Raw genomic sequence first — 21,653 nt, 5'->3', positions numbered from 1 at the left:
TACTTGCCAGTACAACTGACTGACTGTGAACAGGACAACTACTTGCCAGTACAACTGACTGACTGTGAACAGGAAAACTACTTGCCAGTACAACTGACTGACTGTGAACAGGACAACTACTTGCCAGTACAACTGACTGACTGTGAACAGGAAAACTACTTGCCAGTACAACTGACTGACTGTGAACAGGACAACTACTTGCCAGTACAACTGACTGACTGTGAACAGGACAACTACTTGCCAGTACAACTGACTGACTGTGAACAGGACAACTACTTCACACAGGAGATACGATACATCACTGAAATAAACGGAAAATAATGATTAAATAATGACTGTTTCTTGGTGCCTCTTTCTTTCTTCAAAACAACACATTTAGCTGATCGATGATTGGAGTTATTTCCTCCCAGATTAAACCAATCAAATGCATCCTACTTCCATCAACAGATTAAAGGCATCATGAATAACATCAACTAGGCTATAATGAGGGGCCAGAGTAGAGGAATAACATCAACTAGGCTATAATGAAGGGCCAGATTAGAGGCCGGCATCCTGCTACAGAGTAGAGGCCGGCATCCTGCTACAGAGTAGAGGCCGGCATCCTGCTACAGCCAGAGTAGAGGCCGGCATCCTGCTACAGTGTAGAGTAGAGGCCGGCATCCTGCTACAGCCAGAGTAGAGGCCGGCATCCTGCTACAGCCAGAGTAGAGGCCGGCATCCTGCTACAGTGTAGAGTAGAGGCCGGCATCCTGCTACAGCCAGAGTAGAGGCCGGCATCCTGCTACAGCCAGAGTAGAGGCCGGCATCCTGCTACAGCCAGAGTAGAGGCCGGCATCCTGCTACAGAGTAGAGGCCGGCATCCTGCTACAGTGTAGAGGGCGGCATCCTGCTACAGTGTAGAGGGCGGCATCCTGCTACAGTGTAGAGGACGGCATCCTGCTACAGCCATAGTAGAGGCCGGCATCCTGCTACAGCCAGAGTAGAGGCCGGCATCCTGCTACAGCCAGAGTAGAGGCCGGCATCCTGCTACAGCCATAGTAGAGGCCGGCATCCTGCTACAGCCATAGTAGAGGCCGGCATCCTGCTACAGTGTAGAGGCCGGCATCCTGCTACAGTGTAGAGGCCGGCATCCTGCTACAGCCAGAGGCCGGCATCCTGCTACAGCCAGAGTAGAGGCCGGCATCCTGCTACAGCCAGAGTAGAGACCGGCATCCTGCTACAGAGTAGAGGCCGGCATCCTGCTACAGTGTAGAGGGCGGCATCCTGCTACAGTGTAGAGGGCGGCATCCTGCTACAGTGTAGAGGACGGCATCCTGCTACAGCCATAGTAGAGGCCGGCATCCTGCTACAGCCAGAGTAGAGGCCGGCATCCTGCTACAGCCAGAGTAGAGGCCGGCATCCTGCTACAGCCATAGTAGAGGCCGGCATCCTACTACAGCCATAGTAGAGGCCGGCATCCTGCTACAGAGTAGAGGCCGGCATCCTGCTACAGTGTAGAGGCCGGCATCCTGCTACAGCCAGAGGCCGGCATCCTGCTACAGCCAGAGGCCGGCATCCTGCTACAGCCAGAGTAGAGGCCGGCATCCTGCTACAGTGTAGAGGCCGGCATCCTGCTACAGTCAGAGTAGAGGCCGGCATCCTGCTACAGAGTAGAGGCCGGCATCCTGCTACAGCCAGAGTAGAGGCCGGCCAGCCTCCTGCTACAGAGTAGAGGCCGGCATCCTGCTACAGAGTAGAGGCCGGCCAGCCTCCTGCTATAGCCAGAGTAGAGGCCAGCCTCCTGCTACAGCCAGAGTAGAGGCCAGCCTCCTGCTACAGCCATAGTAGAGGCCAGCCTCCTGCTACAGCCAGAGTACAGCCACACTACTTCTGACCAGAGCCTTATGGGTCATGGTAGTGCACTACATAGGGAATAGGGTGCCATCTTGAGACGTAACCTGACTGACCAGAGTGACTGGCAGCAGACATTATAGGATCAGTCTGGCACACTGTCTTCCTGTATATGAACAGCAGGACATGATCAGTCTGGCACACTGTCTTCCTGTATATGAACAGCAGGACGGGATCAGTCTGTCACACTGTCTTCCTCTATATGAACAGCAGAACAGGATCAGTCTGGCACACTATCTTCCTGTATATGAACAGCAGGACAGGATCAGTCTGGCACACTGTCTTCCTGTATATGAACAGCAGGACAGGATCAGTCTGTCACACTGTCTTCCTGTATATGAACAGCAGGACAGGATCAGTCTGGCACACTGTCTTCCTGTATATGAACAGCAGGATAGGATCAGTCTGGCACACTGTCTTCCTGTATATGAACAGCAGAACATGATCAGTCTGGCACACTGTCTTCCTGTATATGAACAGCAGGACAGGATCAGTCTGGCACACTGTCTTCCTGTATATGAACAGCAGGACAGAGCCCCAGGTAAACACTCCTGTTCATAACATGTCCATTAACAGAGCCAGGGTAAACACTAGACACTCCTGTTCATAACATGTCTATTAACAGAGCCAGGGTAAACACTCCGGTTCATAACATGTACATTAACAGAGCCAGGGTAAACACTAGCCACTCCTGTTCATAACATGTCTATTAACAGAGCCAGGGTAAACACTAGACACTCCTGTTCATAACATGTCCTTTAACAGAGCCAGGGTAAACACTAGACACTCCTGTTCATAACATGTCTATTAACAGAGCCAGGGTAAACACTAGACACTCCTGTTCATAACATGTCTATTACAAGAGACCCAGGTAAACACTCCTGTTCATAACATGTCTATTAACAGAGCCAGGGTAAACAATCCTGTTCATAACATGTCCATTAACAGAGCCAGGGTAAACACTAAACACTCCTGTTCATAACATGTCTATTAACAGAGTCAGGGTAAACACTAGACACTCCTGTTCATAACACGTCCATTAACAGAGCCAGGGTAAACACTAGACACTCCTGTTCATAACATGTCTATTAACAGAGCCAGGGTAAACACTAGACACTCCTGTCCATAACATGTCTATTAACAGAGCCAGGGTAAACTCTAGACACTCCTGTTCATAATATGTCTATTAACAGAGCCAGGGTAAACACTAGACACTCCTGTTCATAACATGTCCATTAACAGAGCCAGGGTAAACACTCCTGTTCATAACATGTCTATTAACAGAGCCAGGGTAAACACTAGACTCTCCTGTTCATAACATGTATATTAACAGAGCCAGGGTAAACACTAGACACTCCTGTTCATAACATGTCTATTAACAGAGCCAGGGTAAACAATCCTGTTCATAACATATCTATTAACAAAGCCAGGGTAAACACTAGACACTCCTGTCCATAACATGTCTATTAACAGAGCCAGGGTAAACACTAGACACTCCTGTTCATAACATGTCTATTAACAGAGCCAGGGTAAACACTAGACACTCCTGTTCATAACATGTCAATTAACAGAGCCAGGGTAAACACTAGACACTCCTGTTCATAACATGTCTATTAACAGAGCCAGGGTAAACACTAGACTCTCCTGTTCATAACATGTCTATTAACAGAGCTAGGGTAAACACTAGACACTCCTGTTCATAACATGTCTATTAACAGAGCCAGGGTAAACTCTCCTGTTCATAACATGTCTATTAACAGAGCCAGGTAAACACTAGACACTCCTGTTCATAACATGTATATTAACAGAGCCAGGGTAAACTCTCCTGTTCATAACATGTCTATTAACAGAGCCAGGTAAACACTAGACACTCCTGTTCATAACATGTCCATTAACAGAGCCAGGGTAAACACTAGACACTCCTGTTCATAACATGTCCATTAACAGAGCCAGGGTAAACACTAGACACTCCTGTCCATAACATGTCTATTAACAGAGCCAGGTAAACACTAGACACTCCTGTTCATAACATGTCCATTAACAGAGCCAGGGTAAACACTAGACACTCCTGTTCATAACATGTCCATTAACAGAGCCAGGGTAAACACTAGACACTCCTGTTCATAACATGTCTATTAACAGAGCCAGGGTAAACACTAGACACTCCTGTTCATAACATGTCCATTAACAGAGCCAGGGTAAACACTAGACACTCCTGTTCATAACATGTCCATTAACAGAGCCAGGGTAAACACTAGACACTCCTGTTCATAACATGTCTATTAACAGAGCCAGGGTAAACACTAGACTCTCCTGTTCATAACATGTATATTAACAGAGCCAGGGTAAACACTAGACACTCCTGTTCATAACATGTCTATTAACAGAGCCAGGGTAAACACTAGACACTCCTGTTCATAACATGTCTATTAACAGAGCCAGGGTAAACACTAGCCACTCCTGTTCATAACATGTCCTTTAACAGAGCCAGGGTAAACACTAGACACTCCTGTTCATAACATGTCCTTTAACAGAGCCAGGGTAAACACTAGACACTCCTGTTCATAACATGTCTATTAACAGAGACCCAGGTAAACACTAGACACTCCTGTTCATAACATGTCCTTTAACAGAGCCAGGGTAAACACTAGACACTCCTGTTCATAACATGTCCATTAACAGAGCCAGGGTAAACTCTCCTGTTCATAACATGTCTATTAACAGAGCCAGGGTAAACACTAGACACTCCTGTTCATAACATGTATATTAACAGAGCCAGGGTAAACACTAGACACTCCTGTTCATAACATGTCTATTAACAGAGCCAGGGTAAACACTAGACACTCCTGTTCATAACATGTCCTTTAACAGAGCCAGGGTAAACACTAGACTCTCCTGTTCATAACATGTCTATTAACAGAGCCAGGGTAAACACTAGACACTCCTGTTCATAACATGTCCTTTAACAGAGCCAGGTAAACACTAGACACTCCTGTTCATAACATGTCCATTAACAGAGACCCAGGTAAACACTAGACACTCCTGTTCATAACATGTCTATTAACAGAGCCAGGGTAAACACTAGACACTCCTGTTCATAACATGTCCATTAACAGAGACCCAGGGTAAACTCTCCTGTTCATAACATGTCTATTAACAGAGCCAGGGTAAACACTAGACACTCCTGTTCATAACATGTCTATTAACAGAGCCAGGGTAAACACTAGACACTCCTGTTCATAACATGTCCTTTAACAGAGCCAGGGTAAACACTAGACACTCCTGTTCATAACATGTCCTTTAACAGAGCCAGGGTAAACACTAGACACTCCTGTTCATAACATGTCTATTAACAGAGACCCAGGTAAACACTAGACACTCCTGTTCATAACATGTCTATTAACAGAGCCAGGGTAAACACTAGACACTCCTGTTCATAACATGTCCATTAACAGAGCCAGGGTAAACACTAGACACTCCTGTTCATAACATGTCCATTAACAGAGCCAGGGTAAACACTAGACACTCCTGTTCATAACATGTCTATTAACAGAGCCAGGGTAAACACTAGACTCTCCTGTTCATAACATGTATATTAACAGAGCCAGGGTAAACACTAGACACTCCTGTTCATAACATGTCTATTAACAGAGCCAGGGTAAACACTAGACACTCCTGTTCATAACATGTCTATTAACAGAGCCAGGGTAAACACTAGACACTCCTGTTCATAACATGTCCTTTAACAGAGCCAGGGTAAACACTAGACACTCCTGTTCATAACATGTCCTTTAACAGAGCCAGGGTAAACACTAGACACTCCTGTTCATAACATGTCTATTAACAGAGACCCAGGTAAACACTAGACACTCCTGTTCATAACATGTCCTTTAACAGAGCCAGGGTAAACACTAGACACTCCTGTTCATAACATGTCCATTAACAGAGCCAGGGTAAACTCTCCTGTTCATAACATGTCTATTAACAGAGCCAGGGTAAACACTAGACACTCCTGTTCATAACATGTCTATTAACAGAGCCAGGGTAAACACTAGACACTCCTGTTCATAACATGTCTATTAACAGAGCCAGGGTAAACACTAGACACTCCTGTTCATAACATGTCCTTTAACAGAGCCAGGGTAAACACTAGACTCTCCTGTTCATAACATGTCCATTAACAGAGCCAGGGTAAACACTAGACACTCCTGTTCATAACATGTCCTTTAACAGAGCCAGGTAAACACTAGACACTCCTGTTCATAACATGTCCATTAACAGAGACCCAGGTAAACACTAGACACTCCTGTTCATAACATGTCTATTAACAGAGCCAGGGTAAACACTAGACACTCCTGTTCATAACATGTCCATTAACAGAGACCCAGGGTAAACTCTCCTGTTCATAACATGTCTATGAACAGAGCCAGGGTAAACACTAGACACTCCTGTTCATAACATGTCTATTAACAGAGCCAGGGTAAACACTAGACACTCCTGTTCATAACATGTCCTTTAACAGAGCCAGGGTAAACACTAGACACTCCTGTTCATAACATGTCCTTTAACAGAGCCAGGGTAAACACTAGACACTCCTGTTCATAACATGTCTATTAACAGAGACCCAGGTAAACACTAGACACTCCTGTTCATAACATGTCCTTTAACAGAGCCAGGGTAAACACTAGACACTCCTGTTCATAACATGTCCATTAACAGAGCCAGGGTAAACACTAGACACTCCTGTTCATAACATGTCTATTAACAGAGCCAGGGTAAACACTAGACACTCCTGTTCATAACATGTCCATTAACAGAGCCAGGGTAAACTCTCCTGTTGGATAAAACATTCACTCTTCTCTCCCGTTCATAACATGTCTGTTAGAAAATGGTGCAAAATGGCAAAAACAAACCATTTAATTCTAAAGCAAAACCCCCAAATCTATATTCGGAAAACAATCAAATATTCAACACCTTTCAAGGCATTTCAGGCAAATGTGTTGAATGAATTTTAATAGTGCTTTAATAATTTAGTCAATCTTCTCTCTCCCCTCAATTCTTTCATTCCCAACCTCTCTCCCTCTCTCCCTCTCTCCTCCCTCTTCCCCTCCCCTCCCTCTTCCCCTCTCTCCCTCTCCCTCCCTCTTCCCCTCTCTCCCTCTCTCCCTCTCCCCTCCCTCTCTCCCCCTCCCCTCCCTCTTCCCCTCTCTCCCTCTCCCCTCCCTCTCTCCCCCTCCCCTCCCTCTTCCCCTCTCTCCTCTCTCCCCCTCCCCTCCCTCTCTCCCCCTCCCCTCCCTCTTCCCCTCTCTCCCTCTCTCCCTCTCTCCCTCCCTCTCTCCCCTCCCCTCCCTCTTCCCCTCTCTCCCTCTCTCCCCCTCCCTCCCTCTTCCCCTCTCTCCCTCTCTCCCTCTCTCCCCTCCCTCTCTCCCCCTCCCTCCCTCTTCCCCTCTCTCCCTCTCTCCCTCTCTCCCCTCTCCCCTCCCTCTCTCCCCTCCCCTCCCTCTTCCCTCTCTCCTCTCTCCCCTCTCTCCCTCTCTCCTCCCTCTCTCCCCCTCCCCTCCCTCTTCCCCTCTCTCCCTCTCTCCCTCTCTCCCTCTCTCCCCTCCCTCTCTCCCCCTCCCCTCCCTCTTCCCCTCTCTCCCTCTCTCCCCCTCCCCTCCCTCTCCCCCTCCCCTCCCTCTCTCCCCCTCCCCTCCCTCTTCCCCTCTCTCCCTCTCTCCCCTCCCCTCCCTCTTCCCCTCTCTCCCTCTCTCCCCCTCCCCTCCCTCTTCCCCTCTCTCCCTCTCTCCCTCTCTCCCCCTCCCAGTTTTAGGCTGGGTTTCTGTACAGCACTTTGATATATCAGCTTACGTACGAAGGGCTATATAAATACATTTGATTTGATTTGACACCTCAAATCCCCTTCCCCCTTTTTCCTCCAAAAAGGGACGATGGTCATTATGGCCAAACAGTTCTATTATTGTTTCATCAGACCAGAGGACATTTCTCCAAAAAGTACGATCTTTGTCCCCATGTGCAGTTGCAAACCGTAGTCTGGCTTTTTTATGTTGGTTTTGGAGCAGTGGCTTATTCCTTGCTGAGCGGCCTTTCAGGTTATGGCGATATAGGACTTGTTTTACTGTGGATATAGATACCTGTTTCCTCCAGCATCTTCACAAGGTCCTTTGCTGTTGTTCTGGGATTGATTTGCTCTTTTCACACCAAAGTAGGTTCATCTCTAGGAGACAGAATGCGTCTTCTTCCTGAGCGGTATGACGGCTGCGTGGTCCCATGGTGTTTATACTTGTGTACTATTGTTTGTAAAGATGAACGTGGTAACTTCAGGCGTTTGGAAAATGCTCCCAAGGATGAACCAGGGTTAGGGTGGGGGGTTACGGGGGGTGGGGGGGTTACCGTTAGGGTTAGGTTGGGGGGTTAGGGTTAGGGTGGGGGGTGGTGGTTAGGGTTAGGGTGGGGGAACCTAAACACACATGTGTGGGGGGGGTTAGGGTTAGGGTTAGGGGGTGGCTTAGGGTTAGGGGGTAGGGTTAGGTTGGGGGGTTAGGGTTAGGGTGGGGTTAGGGTTAGGGGGTGGGTTATGGTTAGGGGGGTTAGGGTTAGGGAGGGGGCTTTAATTTGAAGTCTAAGATAAGAATAAGCATAAAATACATTTCCAAAAAGGTTAAAGGTTAAATACCCCTTAACAGTCCTGTAAACTACAACAGTAGTAGTTAATGACAAATTAAAATATCCCTGATTCCCATCTCTGCATTACTTCTGTGAAAAGCTGTTTCCAGAATCCATGTCTCTTTTGTAACCCACGCATGAAGTACTTTCATTTCAATCCTGTCGCATCTCCTCCTTATCGTATCTACTCATCGCTTCTCCTCATCACATCTCCTCATCGCTTCTCCTCATCACATCTCCTCATCACATCTCCTCATCGTTTCTCCTCATCGTATCTCCTCATCACATCTCCTCATCGTATCTCCTCATCACATCTCCTCATCTCCTCATCACATCTCCTCCTTATCGTATCTCATCACATCTCCTCATCGTATCTCCTCATCACATCTCCTCATCGTATCTCCTCATCGTATCTCCTCATCGCATCTCCTCATCGCTTCTCCTCATCGTATCTCCTCATCGCATCTCCTCATCGCATCTCCTCATCGCATCTCCTCATCGCTTCTCCTCATCGCATCTCCTCATCGCATCTCCTCATCTCCTCATCTCCTAATCGCATCTCCTCATCGTATCTCCTCATCACATCTCTTCACATCTCCTCATCGCTTCTCCTCATCGTATCTCCTCATCACATCTCCTCATCACATCTCCTCATCGCATCTCCTCATCACATCTCCTCATCGCATCTCCTCATCGCATCTCCTCATCACATCTCCTCATCGCATTTCCTCATCACATCTCCTCATCTCCTCATCGCATCTCCTCATCGCATCTCCTCATCGTATCTCCTCATCGCATCTCCTCATCGCTTCTCCTCATCTCCTCATCGCATCTCCCCATCTCCTCATCGCATCTCCTCATCACATCTCCTCATCTCCTCATCGCTTCTCCTCATCGCTTCTCCTCATCGCATCTCCTCATCACATCTCCTCATCGCTTCTCCTCATCGCTTCTCCTCATCGCTTCTCCTCATCGCTTCTCCTCATCGCATCTCCTCATCTCCTCATCGCATCTCCTCATCGCTTCTCCTCATCACATCTCATCTCCTCATCGCTTCTCCTCATCGCTTCTCCTCATCGCATCTCCTCATCACATCTCCTCATCGCTTCTCCTCATCGCTTCTCCTCATCGTATCTCCTCATCACATCTCCTCATCGTATCTCCTCATCGCATCTCCTCATCGCTTCTCCTCATCACATCTCCTCATCGCATCTCCTCATCACATCTCCTCATCTCCTCATCGCATCTCCTCATCTCCTCATCGTATCTCCTCATTGCATCTCCTCATCTCCTCATCGTATCTCCTCATCGTATCTTCTCATCACATCTCCTCATCATATCTCCTCATCGCTTCTCCTCATCGTATCTCCTCATCGTATCTCCTCATCATATCTCCTCATCACATCTCCTCATCGCATCTCCTCATCACATCTCCTCATCGCATCTCCTCATCACATCTCCTCATCACATCTCCTCATCTCCTCATCGCATCTCCTCATCGTATCTCCTCATCGCATCTCCTCATCGCTTCTCCTCATCTCCTCATCTCCTCATCGCATCTCCCCATCTCCTCATCACATCTCCTCATCGCATCTCCTCATCACATCTCCTCATCTCCTCATCGCTTCTCCTCATCGCTTCTCCTCATCGCATCTCCTCATCTCCTCATCGCATCTCCTCATCGCTTCTCCTCATCGCTTCTCCTCATCTCCTCATCGTATCTCCTCATCGTATCTCCTCATCTCATCTCCTCATCGCATCTCCTCATCGCTTCTCCTCATCACATCTCCTCATCACATCTCCTCATCGCATCTCCTCATCACATCTCCTCATCTCCTCATCGCATCTCCTCATCTCCTCATCGTATCTCCTCATTGCATCTCCTCATCTCCTCATCGTATCTCCTCATCGTATCTTCTCATCACATCTCCTCATCGCATCTCCTCATCATATCTCCTCATCGCTTCTCCTCATCGCATCTCCTCATCTCCTCATCGCATCTCCTCATCTCCTAATCGCATCTCCTCATCTCCTCATCGTATCTCCTCTTCACATCTCCTCATCGTATCTCCTCATCGCTTCTCCTCATCGTATCTCCTCATCACATCTCCTCATCACATCTCCTCATCGCATCTCCTCATCGTATCTCCTCATCGTATCTGCTCATCGCATCTCCTCATCACATTGTATCTCCTCATCGCTTCTCCTCATCTCCTCATCGCATCTCCTCATCTCCTCATCGCATCTCCTCATCACATCTCCTCATCGCATCTCCTCATCGCTTCTCCTCATCGCATCTCCTCATCACATCTCCTCATCGCTTCTCCTCATCGCATCTCCTCATCTCCTCATCGTATCTCCTCATCACATCTCCTCATCACATCTCCTCATCGTATCTCCTCATCGCATCTCCTCATCGCATCTCCTCATCTCCTCATCACATCTCCTCATCGTATCTCCTCATCGTATCTCCTCATCACATCTCCTCATCGCATCTCCTCATCGCATCTCCTCATCGCATCTCCTCATCGCATCTCCTCATCGCATCTCCTCATTCGCATCTCCGCATCACATCTCCTCATCGCATCTCCTCATCTCCTCATCGTATCTCCTCATCACATCTCCTCATCGCATCTCCTCATCTCCTCATCGTATCTCCTCATCACATCTCCTCATCGCATCTCCTCATCGCATCTCCTCATCGTATCTCCTCATCGCTTCTCCTCATCGCTTCTCCTCATCACATCTCCTCATCACATCTCCTCATCACATCTCCTCATCGCTTCTCCTCATCGCTTCTCCTCATCACATCTCCTCATCACATCTCCTCATCGCTTCTCCTCATCACATCTCCTCATCGCATCTCCGCATCACATCTCCTCATCACATCTCCTCATCGCTCGACAGCACATAGGCTGTGTACCAAATGGCACCAGAGCCCTATGGCACCCTATTCCCTATATAGTGCACTACTTTAGACCAGAGCCCTATGGCACCCTATTCCCTATATAGTGCACTACTTTAGACCAGAGCCCTATGGCACCCTATTTCCTATATAGTGCACTACTTTAGACCAGGGCCCTATGGCACCCTATTCCCTATATAGTGCACTACTTTAGACCAGGGCCCTATGGGGTAGTGCATCACTAAAGGGAGCCAGGAGACACATTCTGCAAGGTGTTCAATCTGGAACCCAAAACAACATTTCAAATAAGAGGAAACCACCAGAACAGAACATACGGCTGTCATGATGCAACTGCTGTGTAGCAATTACCCTCCCTGATTGGTTCTCAGAGAGGAAGACAGTCTAGTTCTGTCTCTCTGTCTCTCTCAGACACCAGTGAACCTGATTGGTTCTCAGAGAGGAAGACAGTCTAGTACTGTCTCTCTGTCTCACCCAGACACCAGTGAACCTGATTGGTTCTCAGAGAGGAAGACAGCCTAGTTCTGTCTCTCTGTCTCTCTCAGACACCAGTGAACCTGACATGTTTTAGTCAGGTTTATAAGGGATATTGTGAGGATGTTTTAGTCAGGTTTATAAGGGATATTGTGAGGGTGTTTTAGTCAGGTTTATAAGGGATATTGTGAGGATGTTTTAGTCAGGTTTATCAGGGATATTGTGAGGATGTTTTAGTCAGGTTTATCAGGGATATTGTGAGGATGTTTTAGTCAGGTTTACAAGAGATCTTGTGAGGATGTTTTAGTCAGGTTTATAAGGGATATTGTGAGGATGTTTTAGTCAGGTTTATCAGGGATATTGTGAGGATGTTTTAGTCAGGTTTATAAGGGATATTGTGAGGGTGTTTTAGTCAGGTTTATAAGGGATATTGTGAGGATGTTTTAGTCAGGTTTACAAGAGATCTTGTGAGGATGTTTTAGTCAGGTTTACAAGAGATCTTGTGAGGGTGTTTTAGTCAGGTTTATCAGGGATATTGTGAGGATGTTTTAGTCAGGTTTATAAGAGATCTTGTGATGATGTTGTTTGCCTCTCACCCCTGATGAACCCCAGGAGACTCAGACAAGCAGCTCTCCCTCTGGCCTCTCATCTCCCCTCCCTCCCTCTCATCCCCAGCTTGAAGTGCTGTTGCTATAGAGACCAAGTCATAGAATTGTCCAAACATGTGAACTAACAATTTGTGGGAGAGAGATACAGAGAGACAGAGACAGACAGAGAGAGATACAGAGAGACAGAGACAGACAGAGAGAGAGAGAGAGAGAGAGACAGAGACAGACAGAGAGAGAGAGAGAGATACAGAGAGACAGAGACAGACAGAGAGAGAGAGAGAGATACAGAGAGACAGAGACAGAGATACAGAGAGAGACAGAGACCCAATCGACCAAAAATACACACAGGGGTTCAAACTTCCCATGGATTTAGTAATGCTAGAAACTCCCTCTAGCCAATGACTCCACCAATCCAATGATAGAAACTCCCTCTAGCCAATGACTCCTCCAATCCAATGCTAGAAATTCCCTCTAGCCAATGACTCCACCAATCCAAATGTAGAAACTCCCTCTAGCCAATGACTCCACCAATCCAAATGTAGAAACTCCCTCTAGCCAATGACTCCACCAATCCAATGGTAGAAACTCCCTCTAGCCAATGACTCCACCAATCCAATGATATAAACTCCCTCTAGCCAATGACTCCACCAATCCAATGACAGAAACTCCCTCTAGCCAATGACTCCACCAATCCAATGATAGAAACTCCCTCTAGCCAATGACTCCTCCAATCCAATGACAGAAACTCCCTCTAGCCAATGACTCCACCAATCCAATGCTAGAAACTCCCTCTAGCCAATGACTCCTCCAATCCAATGATAGAAACTCCCTCTAGCCAATGACTCCTCCAATCCAATGACAGAAACTCCCTCTAGCCAATGACTCCACCAATCCAATGATAGAAACTCCCTCAAGCCAATGACTCCACCAATCCAATGGTAGAAACTCCCTCTAGCCAATGACTCCTCCAATCCAATGCTAGAAACTCCCTCTAGCCAATGACTCCACCAATCCAATGGTAGAAACTCCCTCTAGCCAATGACTCCACCAATCCAATGGTAGAAACTCCCTCTAGCCAATGACTCCACCAATCCAATGATAGAAACTCCCTCTAGCCAATGACTCCATGTTACGTTCCCCAGTTTATGTATTGTAGTTTGTATATTTGCATGTGTTTATTTCAGGAAATGGCTTCCTGAAATCCCTCAAGCTGCTGATTGGTCGACTCCATGGCTAATTGGAGAGCTGACCCCGCCCCCTCGTCAAGACTCAGCTGTCTCCAATTACCCATTACATTTACATTTAAGTCATTTAGCAGACGCTCTTATCCAGAGCGACTTACAAATTGGTGCATTCACCTTATGACCTCCAGTGGAACAGTAGTGCATCTAAATCTTTTCAGGGGGAGGGGGGGTGAGAGGGATTACTTTATCCTATCCTAGGTATTCCTTAAAGAGGTGGGGTTTCCATTCCTTCTGACGCTATATAAAAGCCAGTGTTCTGTTCAGGAGGGAGATCTTTTTGTAGAGAGATTTTCTGGGAGGTCATTGCAGAGAGATTTTGATAGAATTTGATTTTGCTGGGAGTTCATTGTTTTGTGAGTTTGTTGCTTATTTTGATGTCCTTTGTTTCTTAGTTTGTTTGCGAAATTGTTTAATATTCTGTTTCATTTGTTCCCAGGGGAGAAGGGGAAGGCACCTTGGGAGTGCTTAGGCAAGAGGCCCGCGGGCATACATATACCCGTAGCATATTCACTGTCTAGGCACACTAGGTAAGACCTGGGCGGACCACCCCCTGTATTTTGGTTAGGGCACCAGGTGGTGCTAAATTAGGTAAGTAGTGGGTAGGTAGGTAAGATAGGAGAGGGGGGGGGCTTTGAGATTTACTTTCTTTGCTTTGGTTCCGTCCAGCCCCTTTTCCCCATATTACCGTGTGAAGGAATAAAGTCCTTGTAAACGGTACCACATTCTGCCTGTTGTCATTCTTACTCGCACCTACAGTCCATACCTTTTTCACTTCACGGAGAGTTTAGTTGTAGCAGGGTGTTGCGTTCCCTCTTCATAGAGGCGTGCGTAACACTCCACCAATCCAATGCTAGAAACTCCCTCTAGCCAATGACTCCACCAATCCAATGCTAGAAACTCCATCTATACTCTACTCTCTCTACCCTATTCCCTACATAGTACACTGCGTCTAACCAGGGCCCTATTACCTACATAGTACACAACTTTAGAGCCCTATTCCCTACATAGTGCACTACTTTAGAGCCCTATTACCTACATAGTACACTACTTTAGAGCCCTATTCCCTACATAGTGCACTACTTTAGAGCCCTATTCCCTACATAGTGCACTACTTTAGAGCCCTATTCCCTACATAGTGCACTACTTTAGAGCCCTATTCCCTACATAGTGCACTACTTTAGAGCCCTATTCCCTACATAGTGCACTACTTTAGAGCCCTATTCCCTACATAGTGCACTACTTTAGACCAGAGTGAAGCTCCTACCACTGCAGTGAGGGAAGCATGTGTTGCCATGGAGATGTTGATTACAGCTGAGACATTTATTACATCCTATAAAAGTTGAATGAGGAAGTTGATGGATTCTGTGTAGAGATTAGCGTCAACACAACGGGGGTGTGTGTGTGTGTGGTTAGCCAACACAACGGGGTGTGTGTGTGTGGTTAGCCAACACAACAGGTGGTGTGTGTGTGTGGTTAGCCAACACAACAGGTGTGTGTGGTTAGCCAACACAACGGGGGTGTGTGTGTGGTTAGCCAACACAACAGGTGTGTGTGTGTGTGTGTGTGTGTGTGTGTGTGTGTGTGTGTGTGTGTGTGGTTAGCCAACACAACGGGGGTGTGTGTGTGTTTAGCAAACACAACGGGTGTGTGTGTGTGTGGTTAGCCAACACAACAGATCACCCCCCCCACCACTCTCCAACTCTACAGGTAACCCCTATACTGCATGTACACACACACACACACACACACACACACACACACACACACACACACACACACACACACAGGTCCCTGAGCAGCAGTGATGATTTACTCATCTGGTTAATTAACCACTGGGAGAGGCAGCAGGAGAGAGACAGAGATATTTATACACTTTATATATTCACTTTATATATTATCTACCTCACTTGCTTTGGCAATGTTAACACATGTTTCCCCTGCCAATAAAGCCCTTGAATTGAATTGATAGAGATACAGAGAGAGAGAGAGAAACAGAGAGAGAGATACAGAGAGAGAGAGAGAGAGAGATACAGAGATACAGAGAGACAGAGAGAGAGAGAGAGAGAGAGAGAGAGAGAGAGATACAGAGAGAGAGAGAAGGGCAGAGAAGAGAGAGACAGAGATACAGAGAGAGAGAGAAGGGCAGAGAAGAGAGAGACAGAGATACAGAGAGAGAGAGAAGGGCAGAGAAGAGAGAGACAGAGAGAGAGAGAGAGAGAGAGACAGAGAGAGAGAGAGAGAAGGGCAGAGAAGAGAGAGACAGAGATACAGAGAGAGAGAGAAGGGCAGAGAAGAGAGAGAGAGATACAGAGAGAGAGAGAAGGGCAGAGAAGAGAGAGACAGAGATAGAGAGAGAGAGAGAGACAGACAGAGAGAGAGACAGAGAGAGAGAGAGAGAAGGGCAGAGAAGAGAGAGACAGAGAGAGAAGGGCAGAGAAGAGAGAGACAGAGATAGAGAGACAGAGAGAGAGAGAGAGAGACAGAGAGAGAGACAGAGATAGAGAGACAGAGAGAGAGAGGGCAGAGAAGAGAGAGACAGAGATAGAGAGACAGAGAGAGAGAGAGAGAGAGAGAGAGAGAGAGAAGGGCAGAGAGAGAGAGACAGAGAGCCAGAGAGAGAGAGACAGAGAGAGAGACAGAGAGAGAGACAGAGAGAGAGACAGAGAGAGAGACATAGAGAGAGACATAGAGAGAGACATAGAGAGACAGAGAGAGAGAGAAGGGAAGATAGAGGGGTGAAATGAGAGGAGACTGCTCTCCAGGCCCACTGCAGAAAGCAGGCATCACAGCAGTAAACAGTCTTCAGAATATCAATGAGAGGAGAACAGGCAGAGTGCAGCACACATATTGAGCTGTTTCACATCCTCAAATAAGGGAGAGAGGAGACAGAGAGTCAGACAGACACAGATAGAGAGACACAGACAGAGACAGAGAGAGGTACTGGCTAAGACTGAATGCTAAACTGATAATAAGACAGCCAAAAACTAAATGGATGCTGGCGTTCTGTAGCGCACATTACAGCTACATAAACACAACAACCTTTCCTCCCATTACAGTCATGGTTAACACTTTGATTACTCTAGGGATAATTTACACATTATTATAGGGTGAGGGGGCAGGGGGAGGCAGGGGGAGGCAGGGCGAGGGAGGCAGGGGGTGAGGGGGCAGGGGGAGGCAGGGGAGGCAGGGGGAGGCAGGGCGAGGGGAGGCAAGGTGAGGGAGGCAGGGGAGGAGGCAGGGTGAGGGGAGGCAGGGTGAGGGGAGGCAGGGTGAGGGGAGGCAGGGTGAGGGGAGGCAGGGTGAGGGGAGGCAGGGTGAGGGAGGCAGGGGAGGGGAGGCAGGGGGGCAGGGTGAGGGGGCAGGGGAGCAGGGGGAGGGAGGCAGGGGAGGGGAGGCAGGGGGAGGCAGGGGGGAGGGGAGGGGAGGCAGGGGAGGGGAGGCAGGGGGGCAGGGGGAGGGAGGCAGGGGAGGCAGGGGAGGGGAGGCAGGGGGAGGCAGGGTGGGCAGGGTGAGGGGAGGCAGGGGGGGCAGGGGGAGGGGAGGCAGGGGGAGGGGAGGCAGGGGGAGGGGAGGCAGGGGGAGGGGAGGCAGGGGAGGGGAGGCAGGGGAGGGAGGCAGGGGAGGGGGGCAGGGGAGGCAGGGGGCAGGGGAGGCAGGGTGAGGGGAGGCAGGGCGAGGGGAGGCAGGGGAGGCAGGGGAGGCAGGGTGAGGGGAGGCAGGGGAGGCAGGGGGCAGGGTGAGGGGAGGCAGGGCGAGGGGAGGCAGGGGAGGCAGGGTGAGGGGAGGCAGGGGAGGCAGGGGAGGCAGGGCGAGGGGAGGCAGGGGGGCAGGGGAGGCAGGGCGAGGGGAGGCAGGGGGGCAGGGGAGGCAGGGCGAGGGGAGGCAGGGCGAGGGAGGCAGGGGAGGCAGGGGGGCAGGGGAGGCAGGGTGAGGGGAGGCAGGGTGAGGGGAGGCAGGGGAGGCAGGGCGAGGGGAGGCAGGGCGAGGGGAGGCAGGGCGAGAGGAGGCAGGGCGAGGGGAAGCAGGGGAGGCAGGGCGAGGGGAGGCAGGGCGAGGGGAGGCAGGGTGGGGAGGCAGGGCGAGGGGAGGCAGGGTGAGGGGAGGCAGGGGAGGCAGGGCGAGGGGAGGCAGGGCGAGGGGAGGCAGGGCGAGGGGAGGCAGGGTGAGGGGAGGCAGGGTGAGGGGAGGCAGGGCGAGGGGAGGCAGGGGGCAGGTTGAGGGGAGGCAGGGCGAGGGGAGGCAGGGGGGCAGGGCGAGGCAGCCAAGGATCGGCGAGGCAGGGCGAGGGGAGGCAGGGTGGGCAGGGCGAGGCAGGTTGAGGGGAGGCAGGGCGAGGGGAGGCAGGGGGCAGGGCGAGGCAGCCAAGGCAGGGCGAGGCAGGGGAGGGGAGGAAGGGAGGCAGGGCGAGGGGAGGCAGGGTGAGGGGAGGCAGGGGGGCAGGTTGAGGGGAGGCAGGGTGAGGGGAGGCAGGGCGAGGGGAGGCAGGGGACAGGGCGAGGCAGCCAAGGCAGGGCGAGGCAGGGGGGCAGGGCGAGGGGAGGCAGGGGGCAGGGCGAGGGGAGGCAGGGCGAGGGGAGGCAGGGCGAGGGGAGGCAGGGGGCAGGCAGGCAGGTTGAGGGGAGGCAGGGCGAGGGAGGCAGGGGGCAGGGCGAGGCAGCCAAGGCAGGGCGAGGCAGGGCGAGGGGAGGCAGGGGCGAGGGGAGGCAGGGGGCAGGGCGAGGCAGGTTGAGGGGAGGCAGGGCGAGGGGAGGCAGGGGGCAGGGCGAGGCAGCCAAGGCAGGGCGAGGCAGGGGAGGGGAGGAAGGGCGAGGCAGGGGAGGCAGGGTGAGGCGAGGCAGGGCGAGGCAAGGTGAGGGGAGGAAGGGCGAGGCAGGGCGAGGCAAGGTGAGGGGAGGAAGGACGAGGCAGGGGAGGCAGGGTGAGGCGAGGCAGGGCGAGGCAAGGTGAGGGGAGGAAGGGCGAGGCAGGGGAGGCAGGGTGAGGCGAGGCAGGGCGAGGCAGGGTGAGGGGAGGCAGGGCGAGGCAAGGTGAGGGGAGGAAGGGCGAGGCAGGGGAGGCAGGGTGAGGCAAGGCAGGGAGAGGCAGGGTGAGGGGAGGAAGGGCGAGGCAGGCGGGGCAGGGGAGGCAGGGTGAGGCAAGGCAGGGAGAGGCAGGGTGAGGCAAGGCAGGGAGAGGCAGGGTGAGGCAAGGCAGGGAGAGGCAGGGTGAGGCAAGGCAGGGAGAGGCGGGGGAGGCAGGGTGAGGCAAGGCAGGGGAGGCAGGGGAGGCAGGGTGAGGCAAGGCAGGGAGAGGCAGGGTGAGGCAAGGCAGGGAGAGGCAGGGTGAGGCAGGGGAGGGAGAGGCAGGGCAAGGCAGGGAGAGGCAGGGTGAGGCAAGGCAGGGAGAGGCAGGGTGAGGCAAGGCAGGGAGAGGCAGGGGAGGCAGGGTGAGGCAAGGCAGGGAGAGGCAGGGTGAGGCAAGGCAGGGTGAGGCAGGGTGAGGCAAGGCAGGGAGAGGCAGGGTGAGGTGAGACAGGGCGAGACAGGGTGAGGTAGGGTGAGACAGGGTGAGGCAGGGTGAGGCAGGGGGAGGTGAGGTGAGACAGGGCGAGACAGGGTGAGGCAAGGCAGGGGGAGGCGAGGCAGGGTGAGGCAGGGTGAGGCAAGGCAGGGCGAGGAGAGGCAGGGCGAGGAGAGGCAGGGAAGGCAGGGCGAGGCAGGGGAGGCGAGGCGAGGCAGGGGAGGCAGGGTGAGGCGAGGCAGGGCGAGACAGGGTGAGGCAAGGCAGGGGGAGGCGAGGCAGGGTGAGGCAGGGTAAGGCAAGGCAGGGCGAGGAGAGGCAGGGCGAGGAGAGGCAGGGAAGGCAGGGCGAGGCAGGGGAGGCGAGGCGAGGCAGGGGAGGCAGGGTGAGGCGAGGCAGGGCGAGGCAAGGTGAGGGGAGGAAGGGCGAGGCAGGGGAGGCAGGGTGAGGAGAGGCAGGGCGAGGCAAGGTGAGGGGAGGAAGGGCGAGGCAAGGTGAGGGGAGGAAGGGCGAGGCAAGGTGAGGGGAGGAAGGGCGAGGCAGGGGAGGCAGGGGAGCCAGGGTGAGGCGAGGCAGGGCGAGGCAAGGTGAGGAAGGGCGAGGCAGGGGAGGCAGGGTGAGGCAAGGCAGGGAGAGGCAGGGTGAGGCAGGGGAGGCAGGGTGAGGCAGGGTGAGGCAAGGCAGGGAGAGGCAGGGGAGGCAGGGTGAGGCAAGGCAGGGAGAGGCAGGGTGAGGCAAGGCAGGGAGAGGCAGGGTGAGGCAAGGCAGGGAGAGGCAGGGGAGGCAGGGTGAGGCAAGGCAGGGAGAGGCAGGGTGAGGCAAGGCAGGGAGAGGCAGGGTGAGGCAGGGGAGGGAGAGGCAGGGTGAGGCAGGGGAGGGAGAGGCAGGGTGAGGCAGGGGAGGCAGGGTGAGGCAAGGCAGGGAGAGGCAGGGGAGGGAGAGGCAGGGTGAGGCAGGGAGAGGCAGGGTGAGGCAGGGGAGGCAGGGTGAGGCAGGGTGAGGCAGGGGAGGCAAGGCAGGGAGAGGGCAGGGTGAGGCAGGGCAGGGAGAGGCAGGGTGAGGCAGGGAGAGGCAAGGCAGGGAGAGGCAGGGCAAGGCAGGGGAGGCAGGGTGAGGCAAGGCAGGGAGAGGCATGGAGAGGCAGGGAGAGGCAGGGTGAGGCAGGGAGAGGCAGGGGAGGCAGGGTGAGGCAGGGGAGGCAGGGTGAGGCAGGGTAGGGAGAGGCAGGGGAGGCAGGGTGAGGCAAGGTAGGGAGAGGCAGGGGAGGCAGGGAGAGGCAGGGGAGGCAGGGTGAGGCAAGGCAGGGAGAGGCAAGGCAGGGAGAGGCAGGGAGAGGCAGGGTGAGGCAAGGCAGGGAGAGGCAGGGTGAGCCAGGGTGAGGCAAGGCAGGGAGAGGCAGGGCGAGGCAAGGTGAGGGGAGGAAGGGCGAGGCAAGGTGAGGGGAGGAAGGGCGAGGCAGGGGAGGCAGGGTGAGGCAGGGTGAGGCAAGGCAGGGAGAGGCAGGGCGAGGCAAGGTGAGGGGAGGAAGGGCGAGGCAGGGGAGGCAGGGTGAGGCAAGGCAGGGAGAGGTGAGGTGAGACAGGGCGAGACAGGGTGAGGTAGGGTGAGACAGGGTGAGGCAGGGTGAGGCAAGGCAGGGGGAGGTGAGGTGAGACAGGGCGAGACAGGGTGAGGTAGGGTGAGACAGGGTGAGGCAGGGTGAGGCAAGGCAGGGGGAGGTGAGGTGAGACAGGGTGAGGCAGGGTGAGGCAAGGCAGGGGGAGGTGAGGTGAGACAGGGCGAGACAGGGTGAGGTAGGGTGAGACAGGGTGAGGTAGGGTGAGGCAAGGCAGGGGGAGGCGAGGCAGGGCGAGGAGAGGCAGGGCGAGGCAGGGCGAGGCAGGGGAGGCAAGGCAGGGCGAGGAGAGGCAGGGAAGGCAGGGCGACGCAGGGGAGGCGAGGCGAGGCAGGAGAGGCAGGGTGAGGAGAGGCAGGGCGAGGCAGGGCGAGGCAGGGGAGGCGAGGCGAGGCAGGAGAGGCAGGGTGAGGAGAGGCAGGGCGAGGCAGGGTCGGAAGGAGAGCTTCACAAACCGGTTTGATCTGTTTGTGAAATGGGCTGGCAGCTGTAACCGTACTTCATTTATCGGCCTGGAGGTCGTTGGTAACCCAGACTACTGTCTGAGGCCTGGAGGTCGATGGTAACCCAGACTACTGTCTGAGGCCTGGAGGTCGATGGTAACCCAGACTACTGTCTGAGGCCTGGAGGTCGATGGTAACCCAGACTACTGTCTGAGGCCTGGAGGTCGTTGGTAACCCAGACTACTGTCTGAGGCCTGGAGGTCGATGGTAACCCAGACTACTGTCTGAGGC

At 52.5% G+C, this 21,653-nt stretch overlaps 1 pseudogene; it reads right to left on the bottom strand.

Annotated features, from left to right (window-relative positions):
- The window catches only part of LOC135565182 (centrosomal protein of 89 kDa-like), a 210,997-nt pseudogene that overhangs the window by 121,446 nt on the left and 67,898 nt on the right, over positions 1-21,653 (bottom strand).

This window comes from Oncorhynchus nerka, linkage group LG27 (genome assembly GCF_034236695.1).
Source record: "Oncorhynchus nerka isolate Pitt River linkage group LG27, Oner_Uvic_2.0, whole genome shotgun sequence".
Classification (NCBI taxonomy): domain Eukaryota; kingdom Metazoa; phylum Chordata; class Actinopteri; order Salmoniformes; family Salmonidae; genus Oncorhynchus; species Oncorhynchus nerka.
This window is presented reverse-complemented; position numbering and strand designations above follow the sequence as displayed.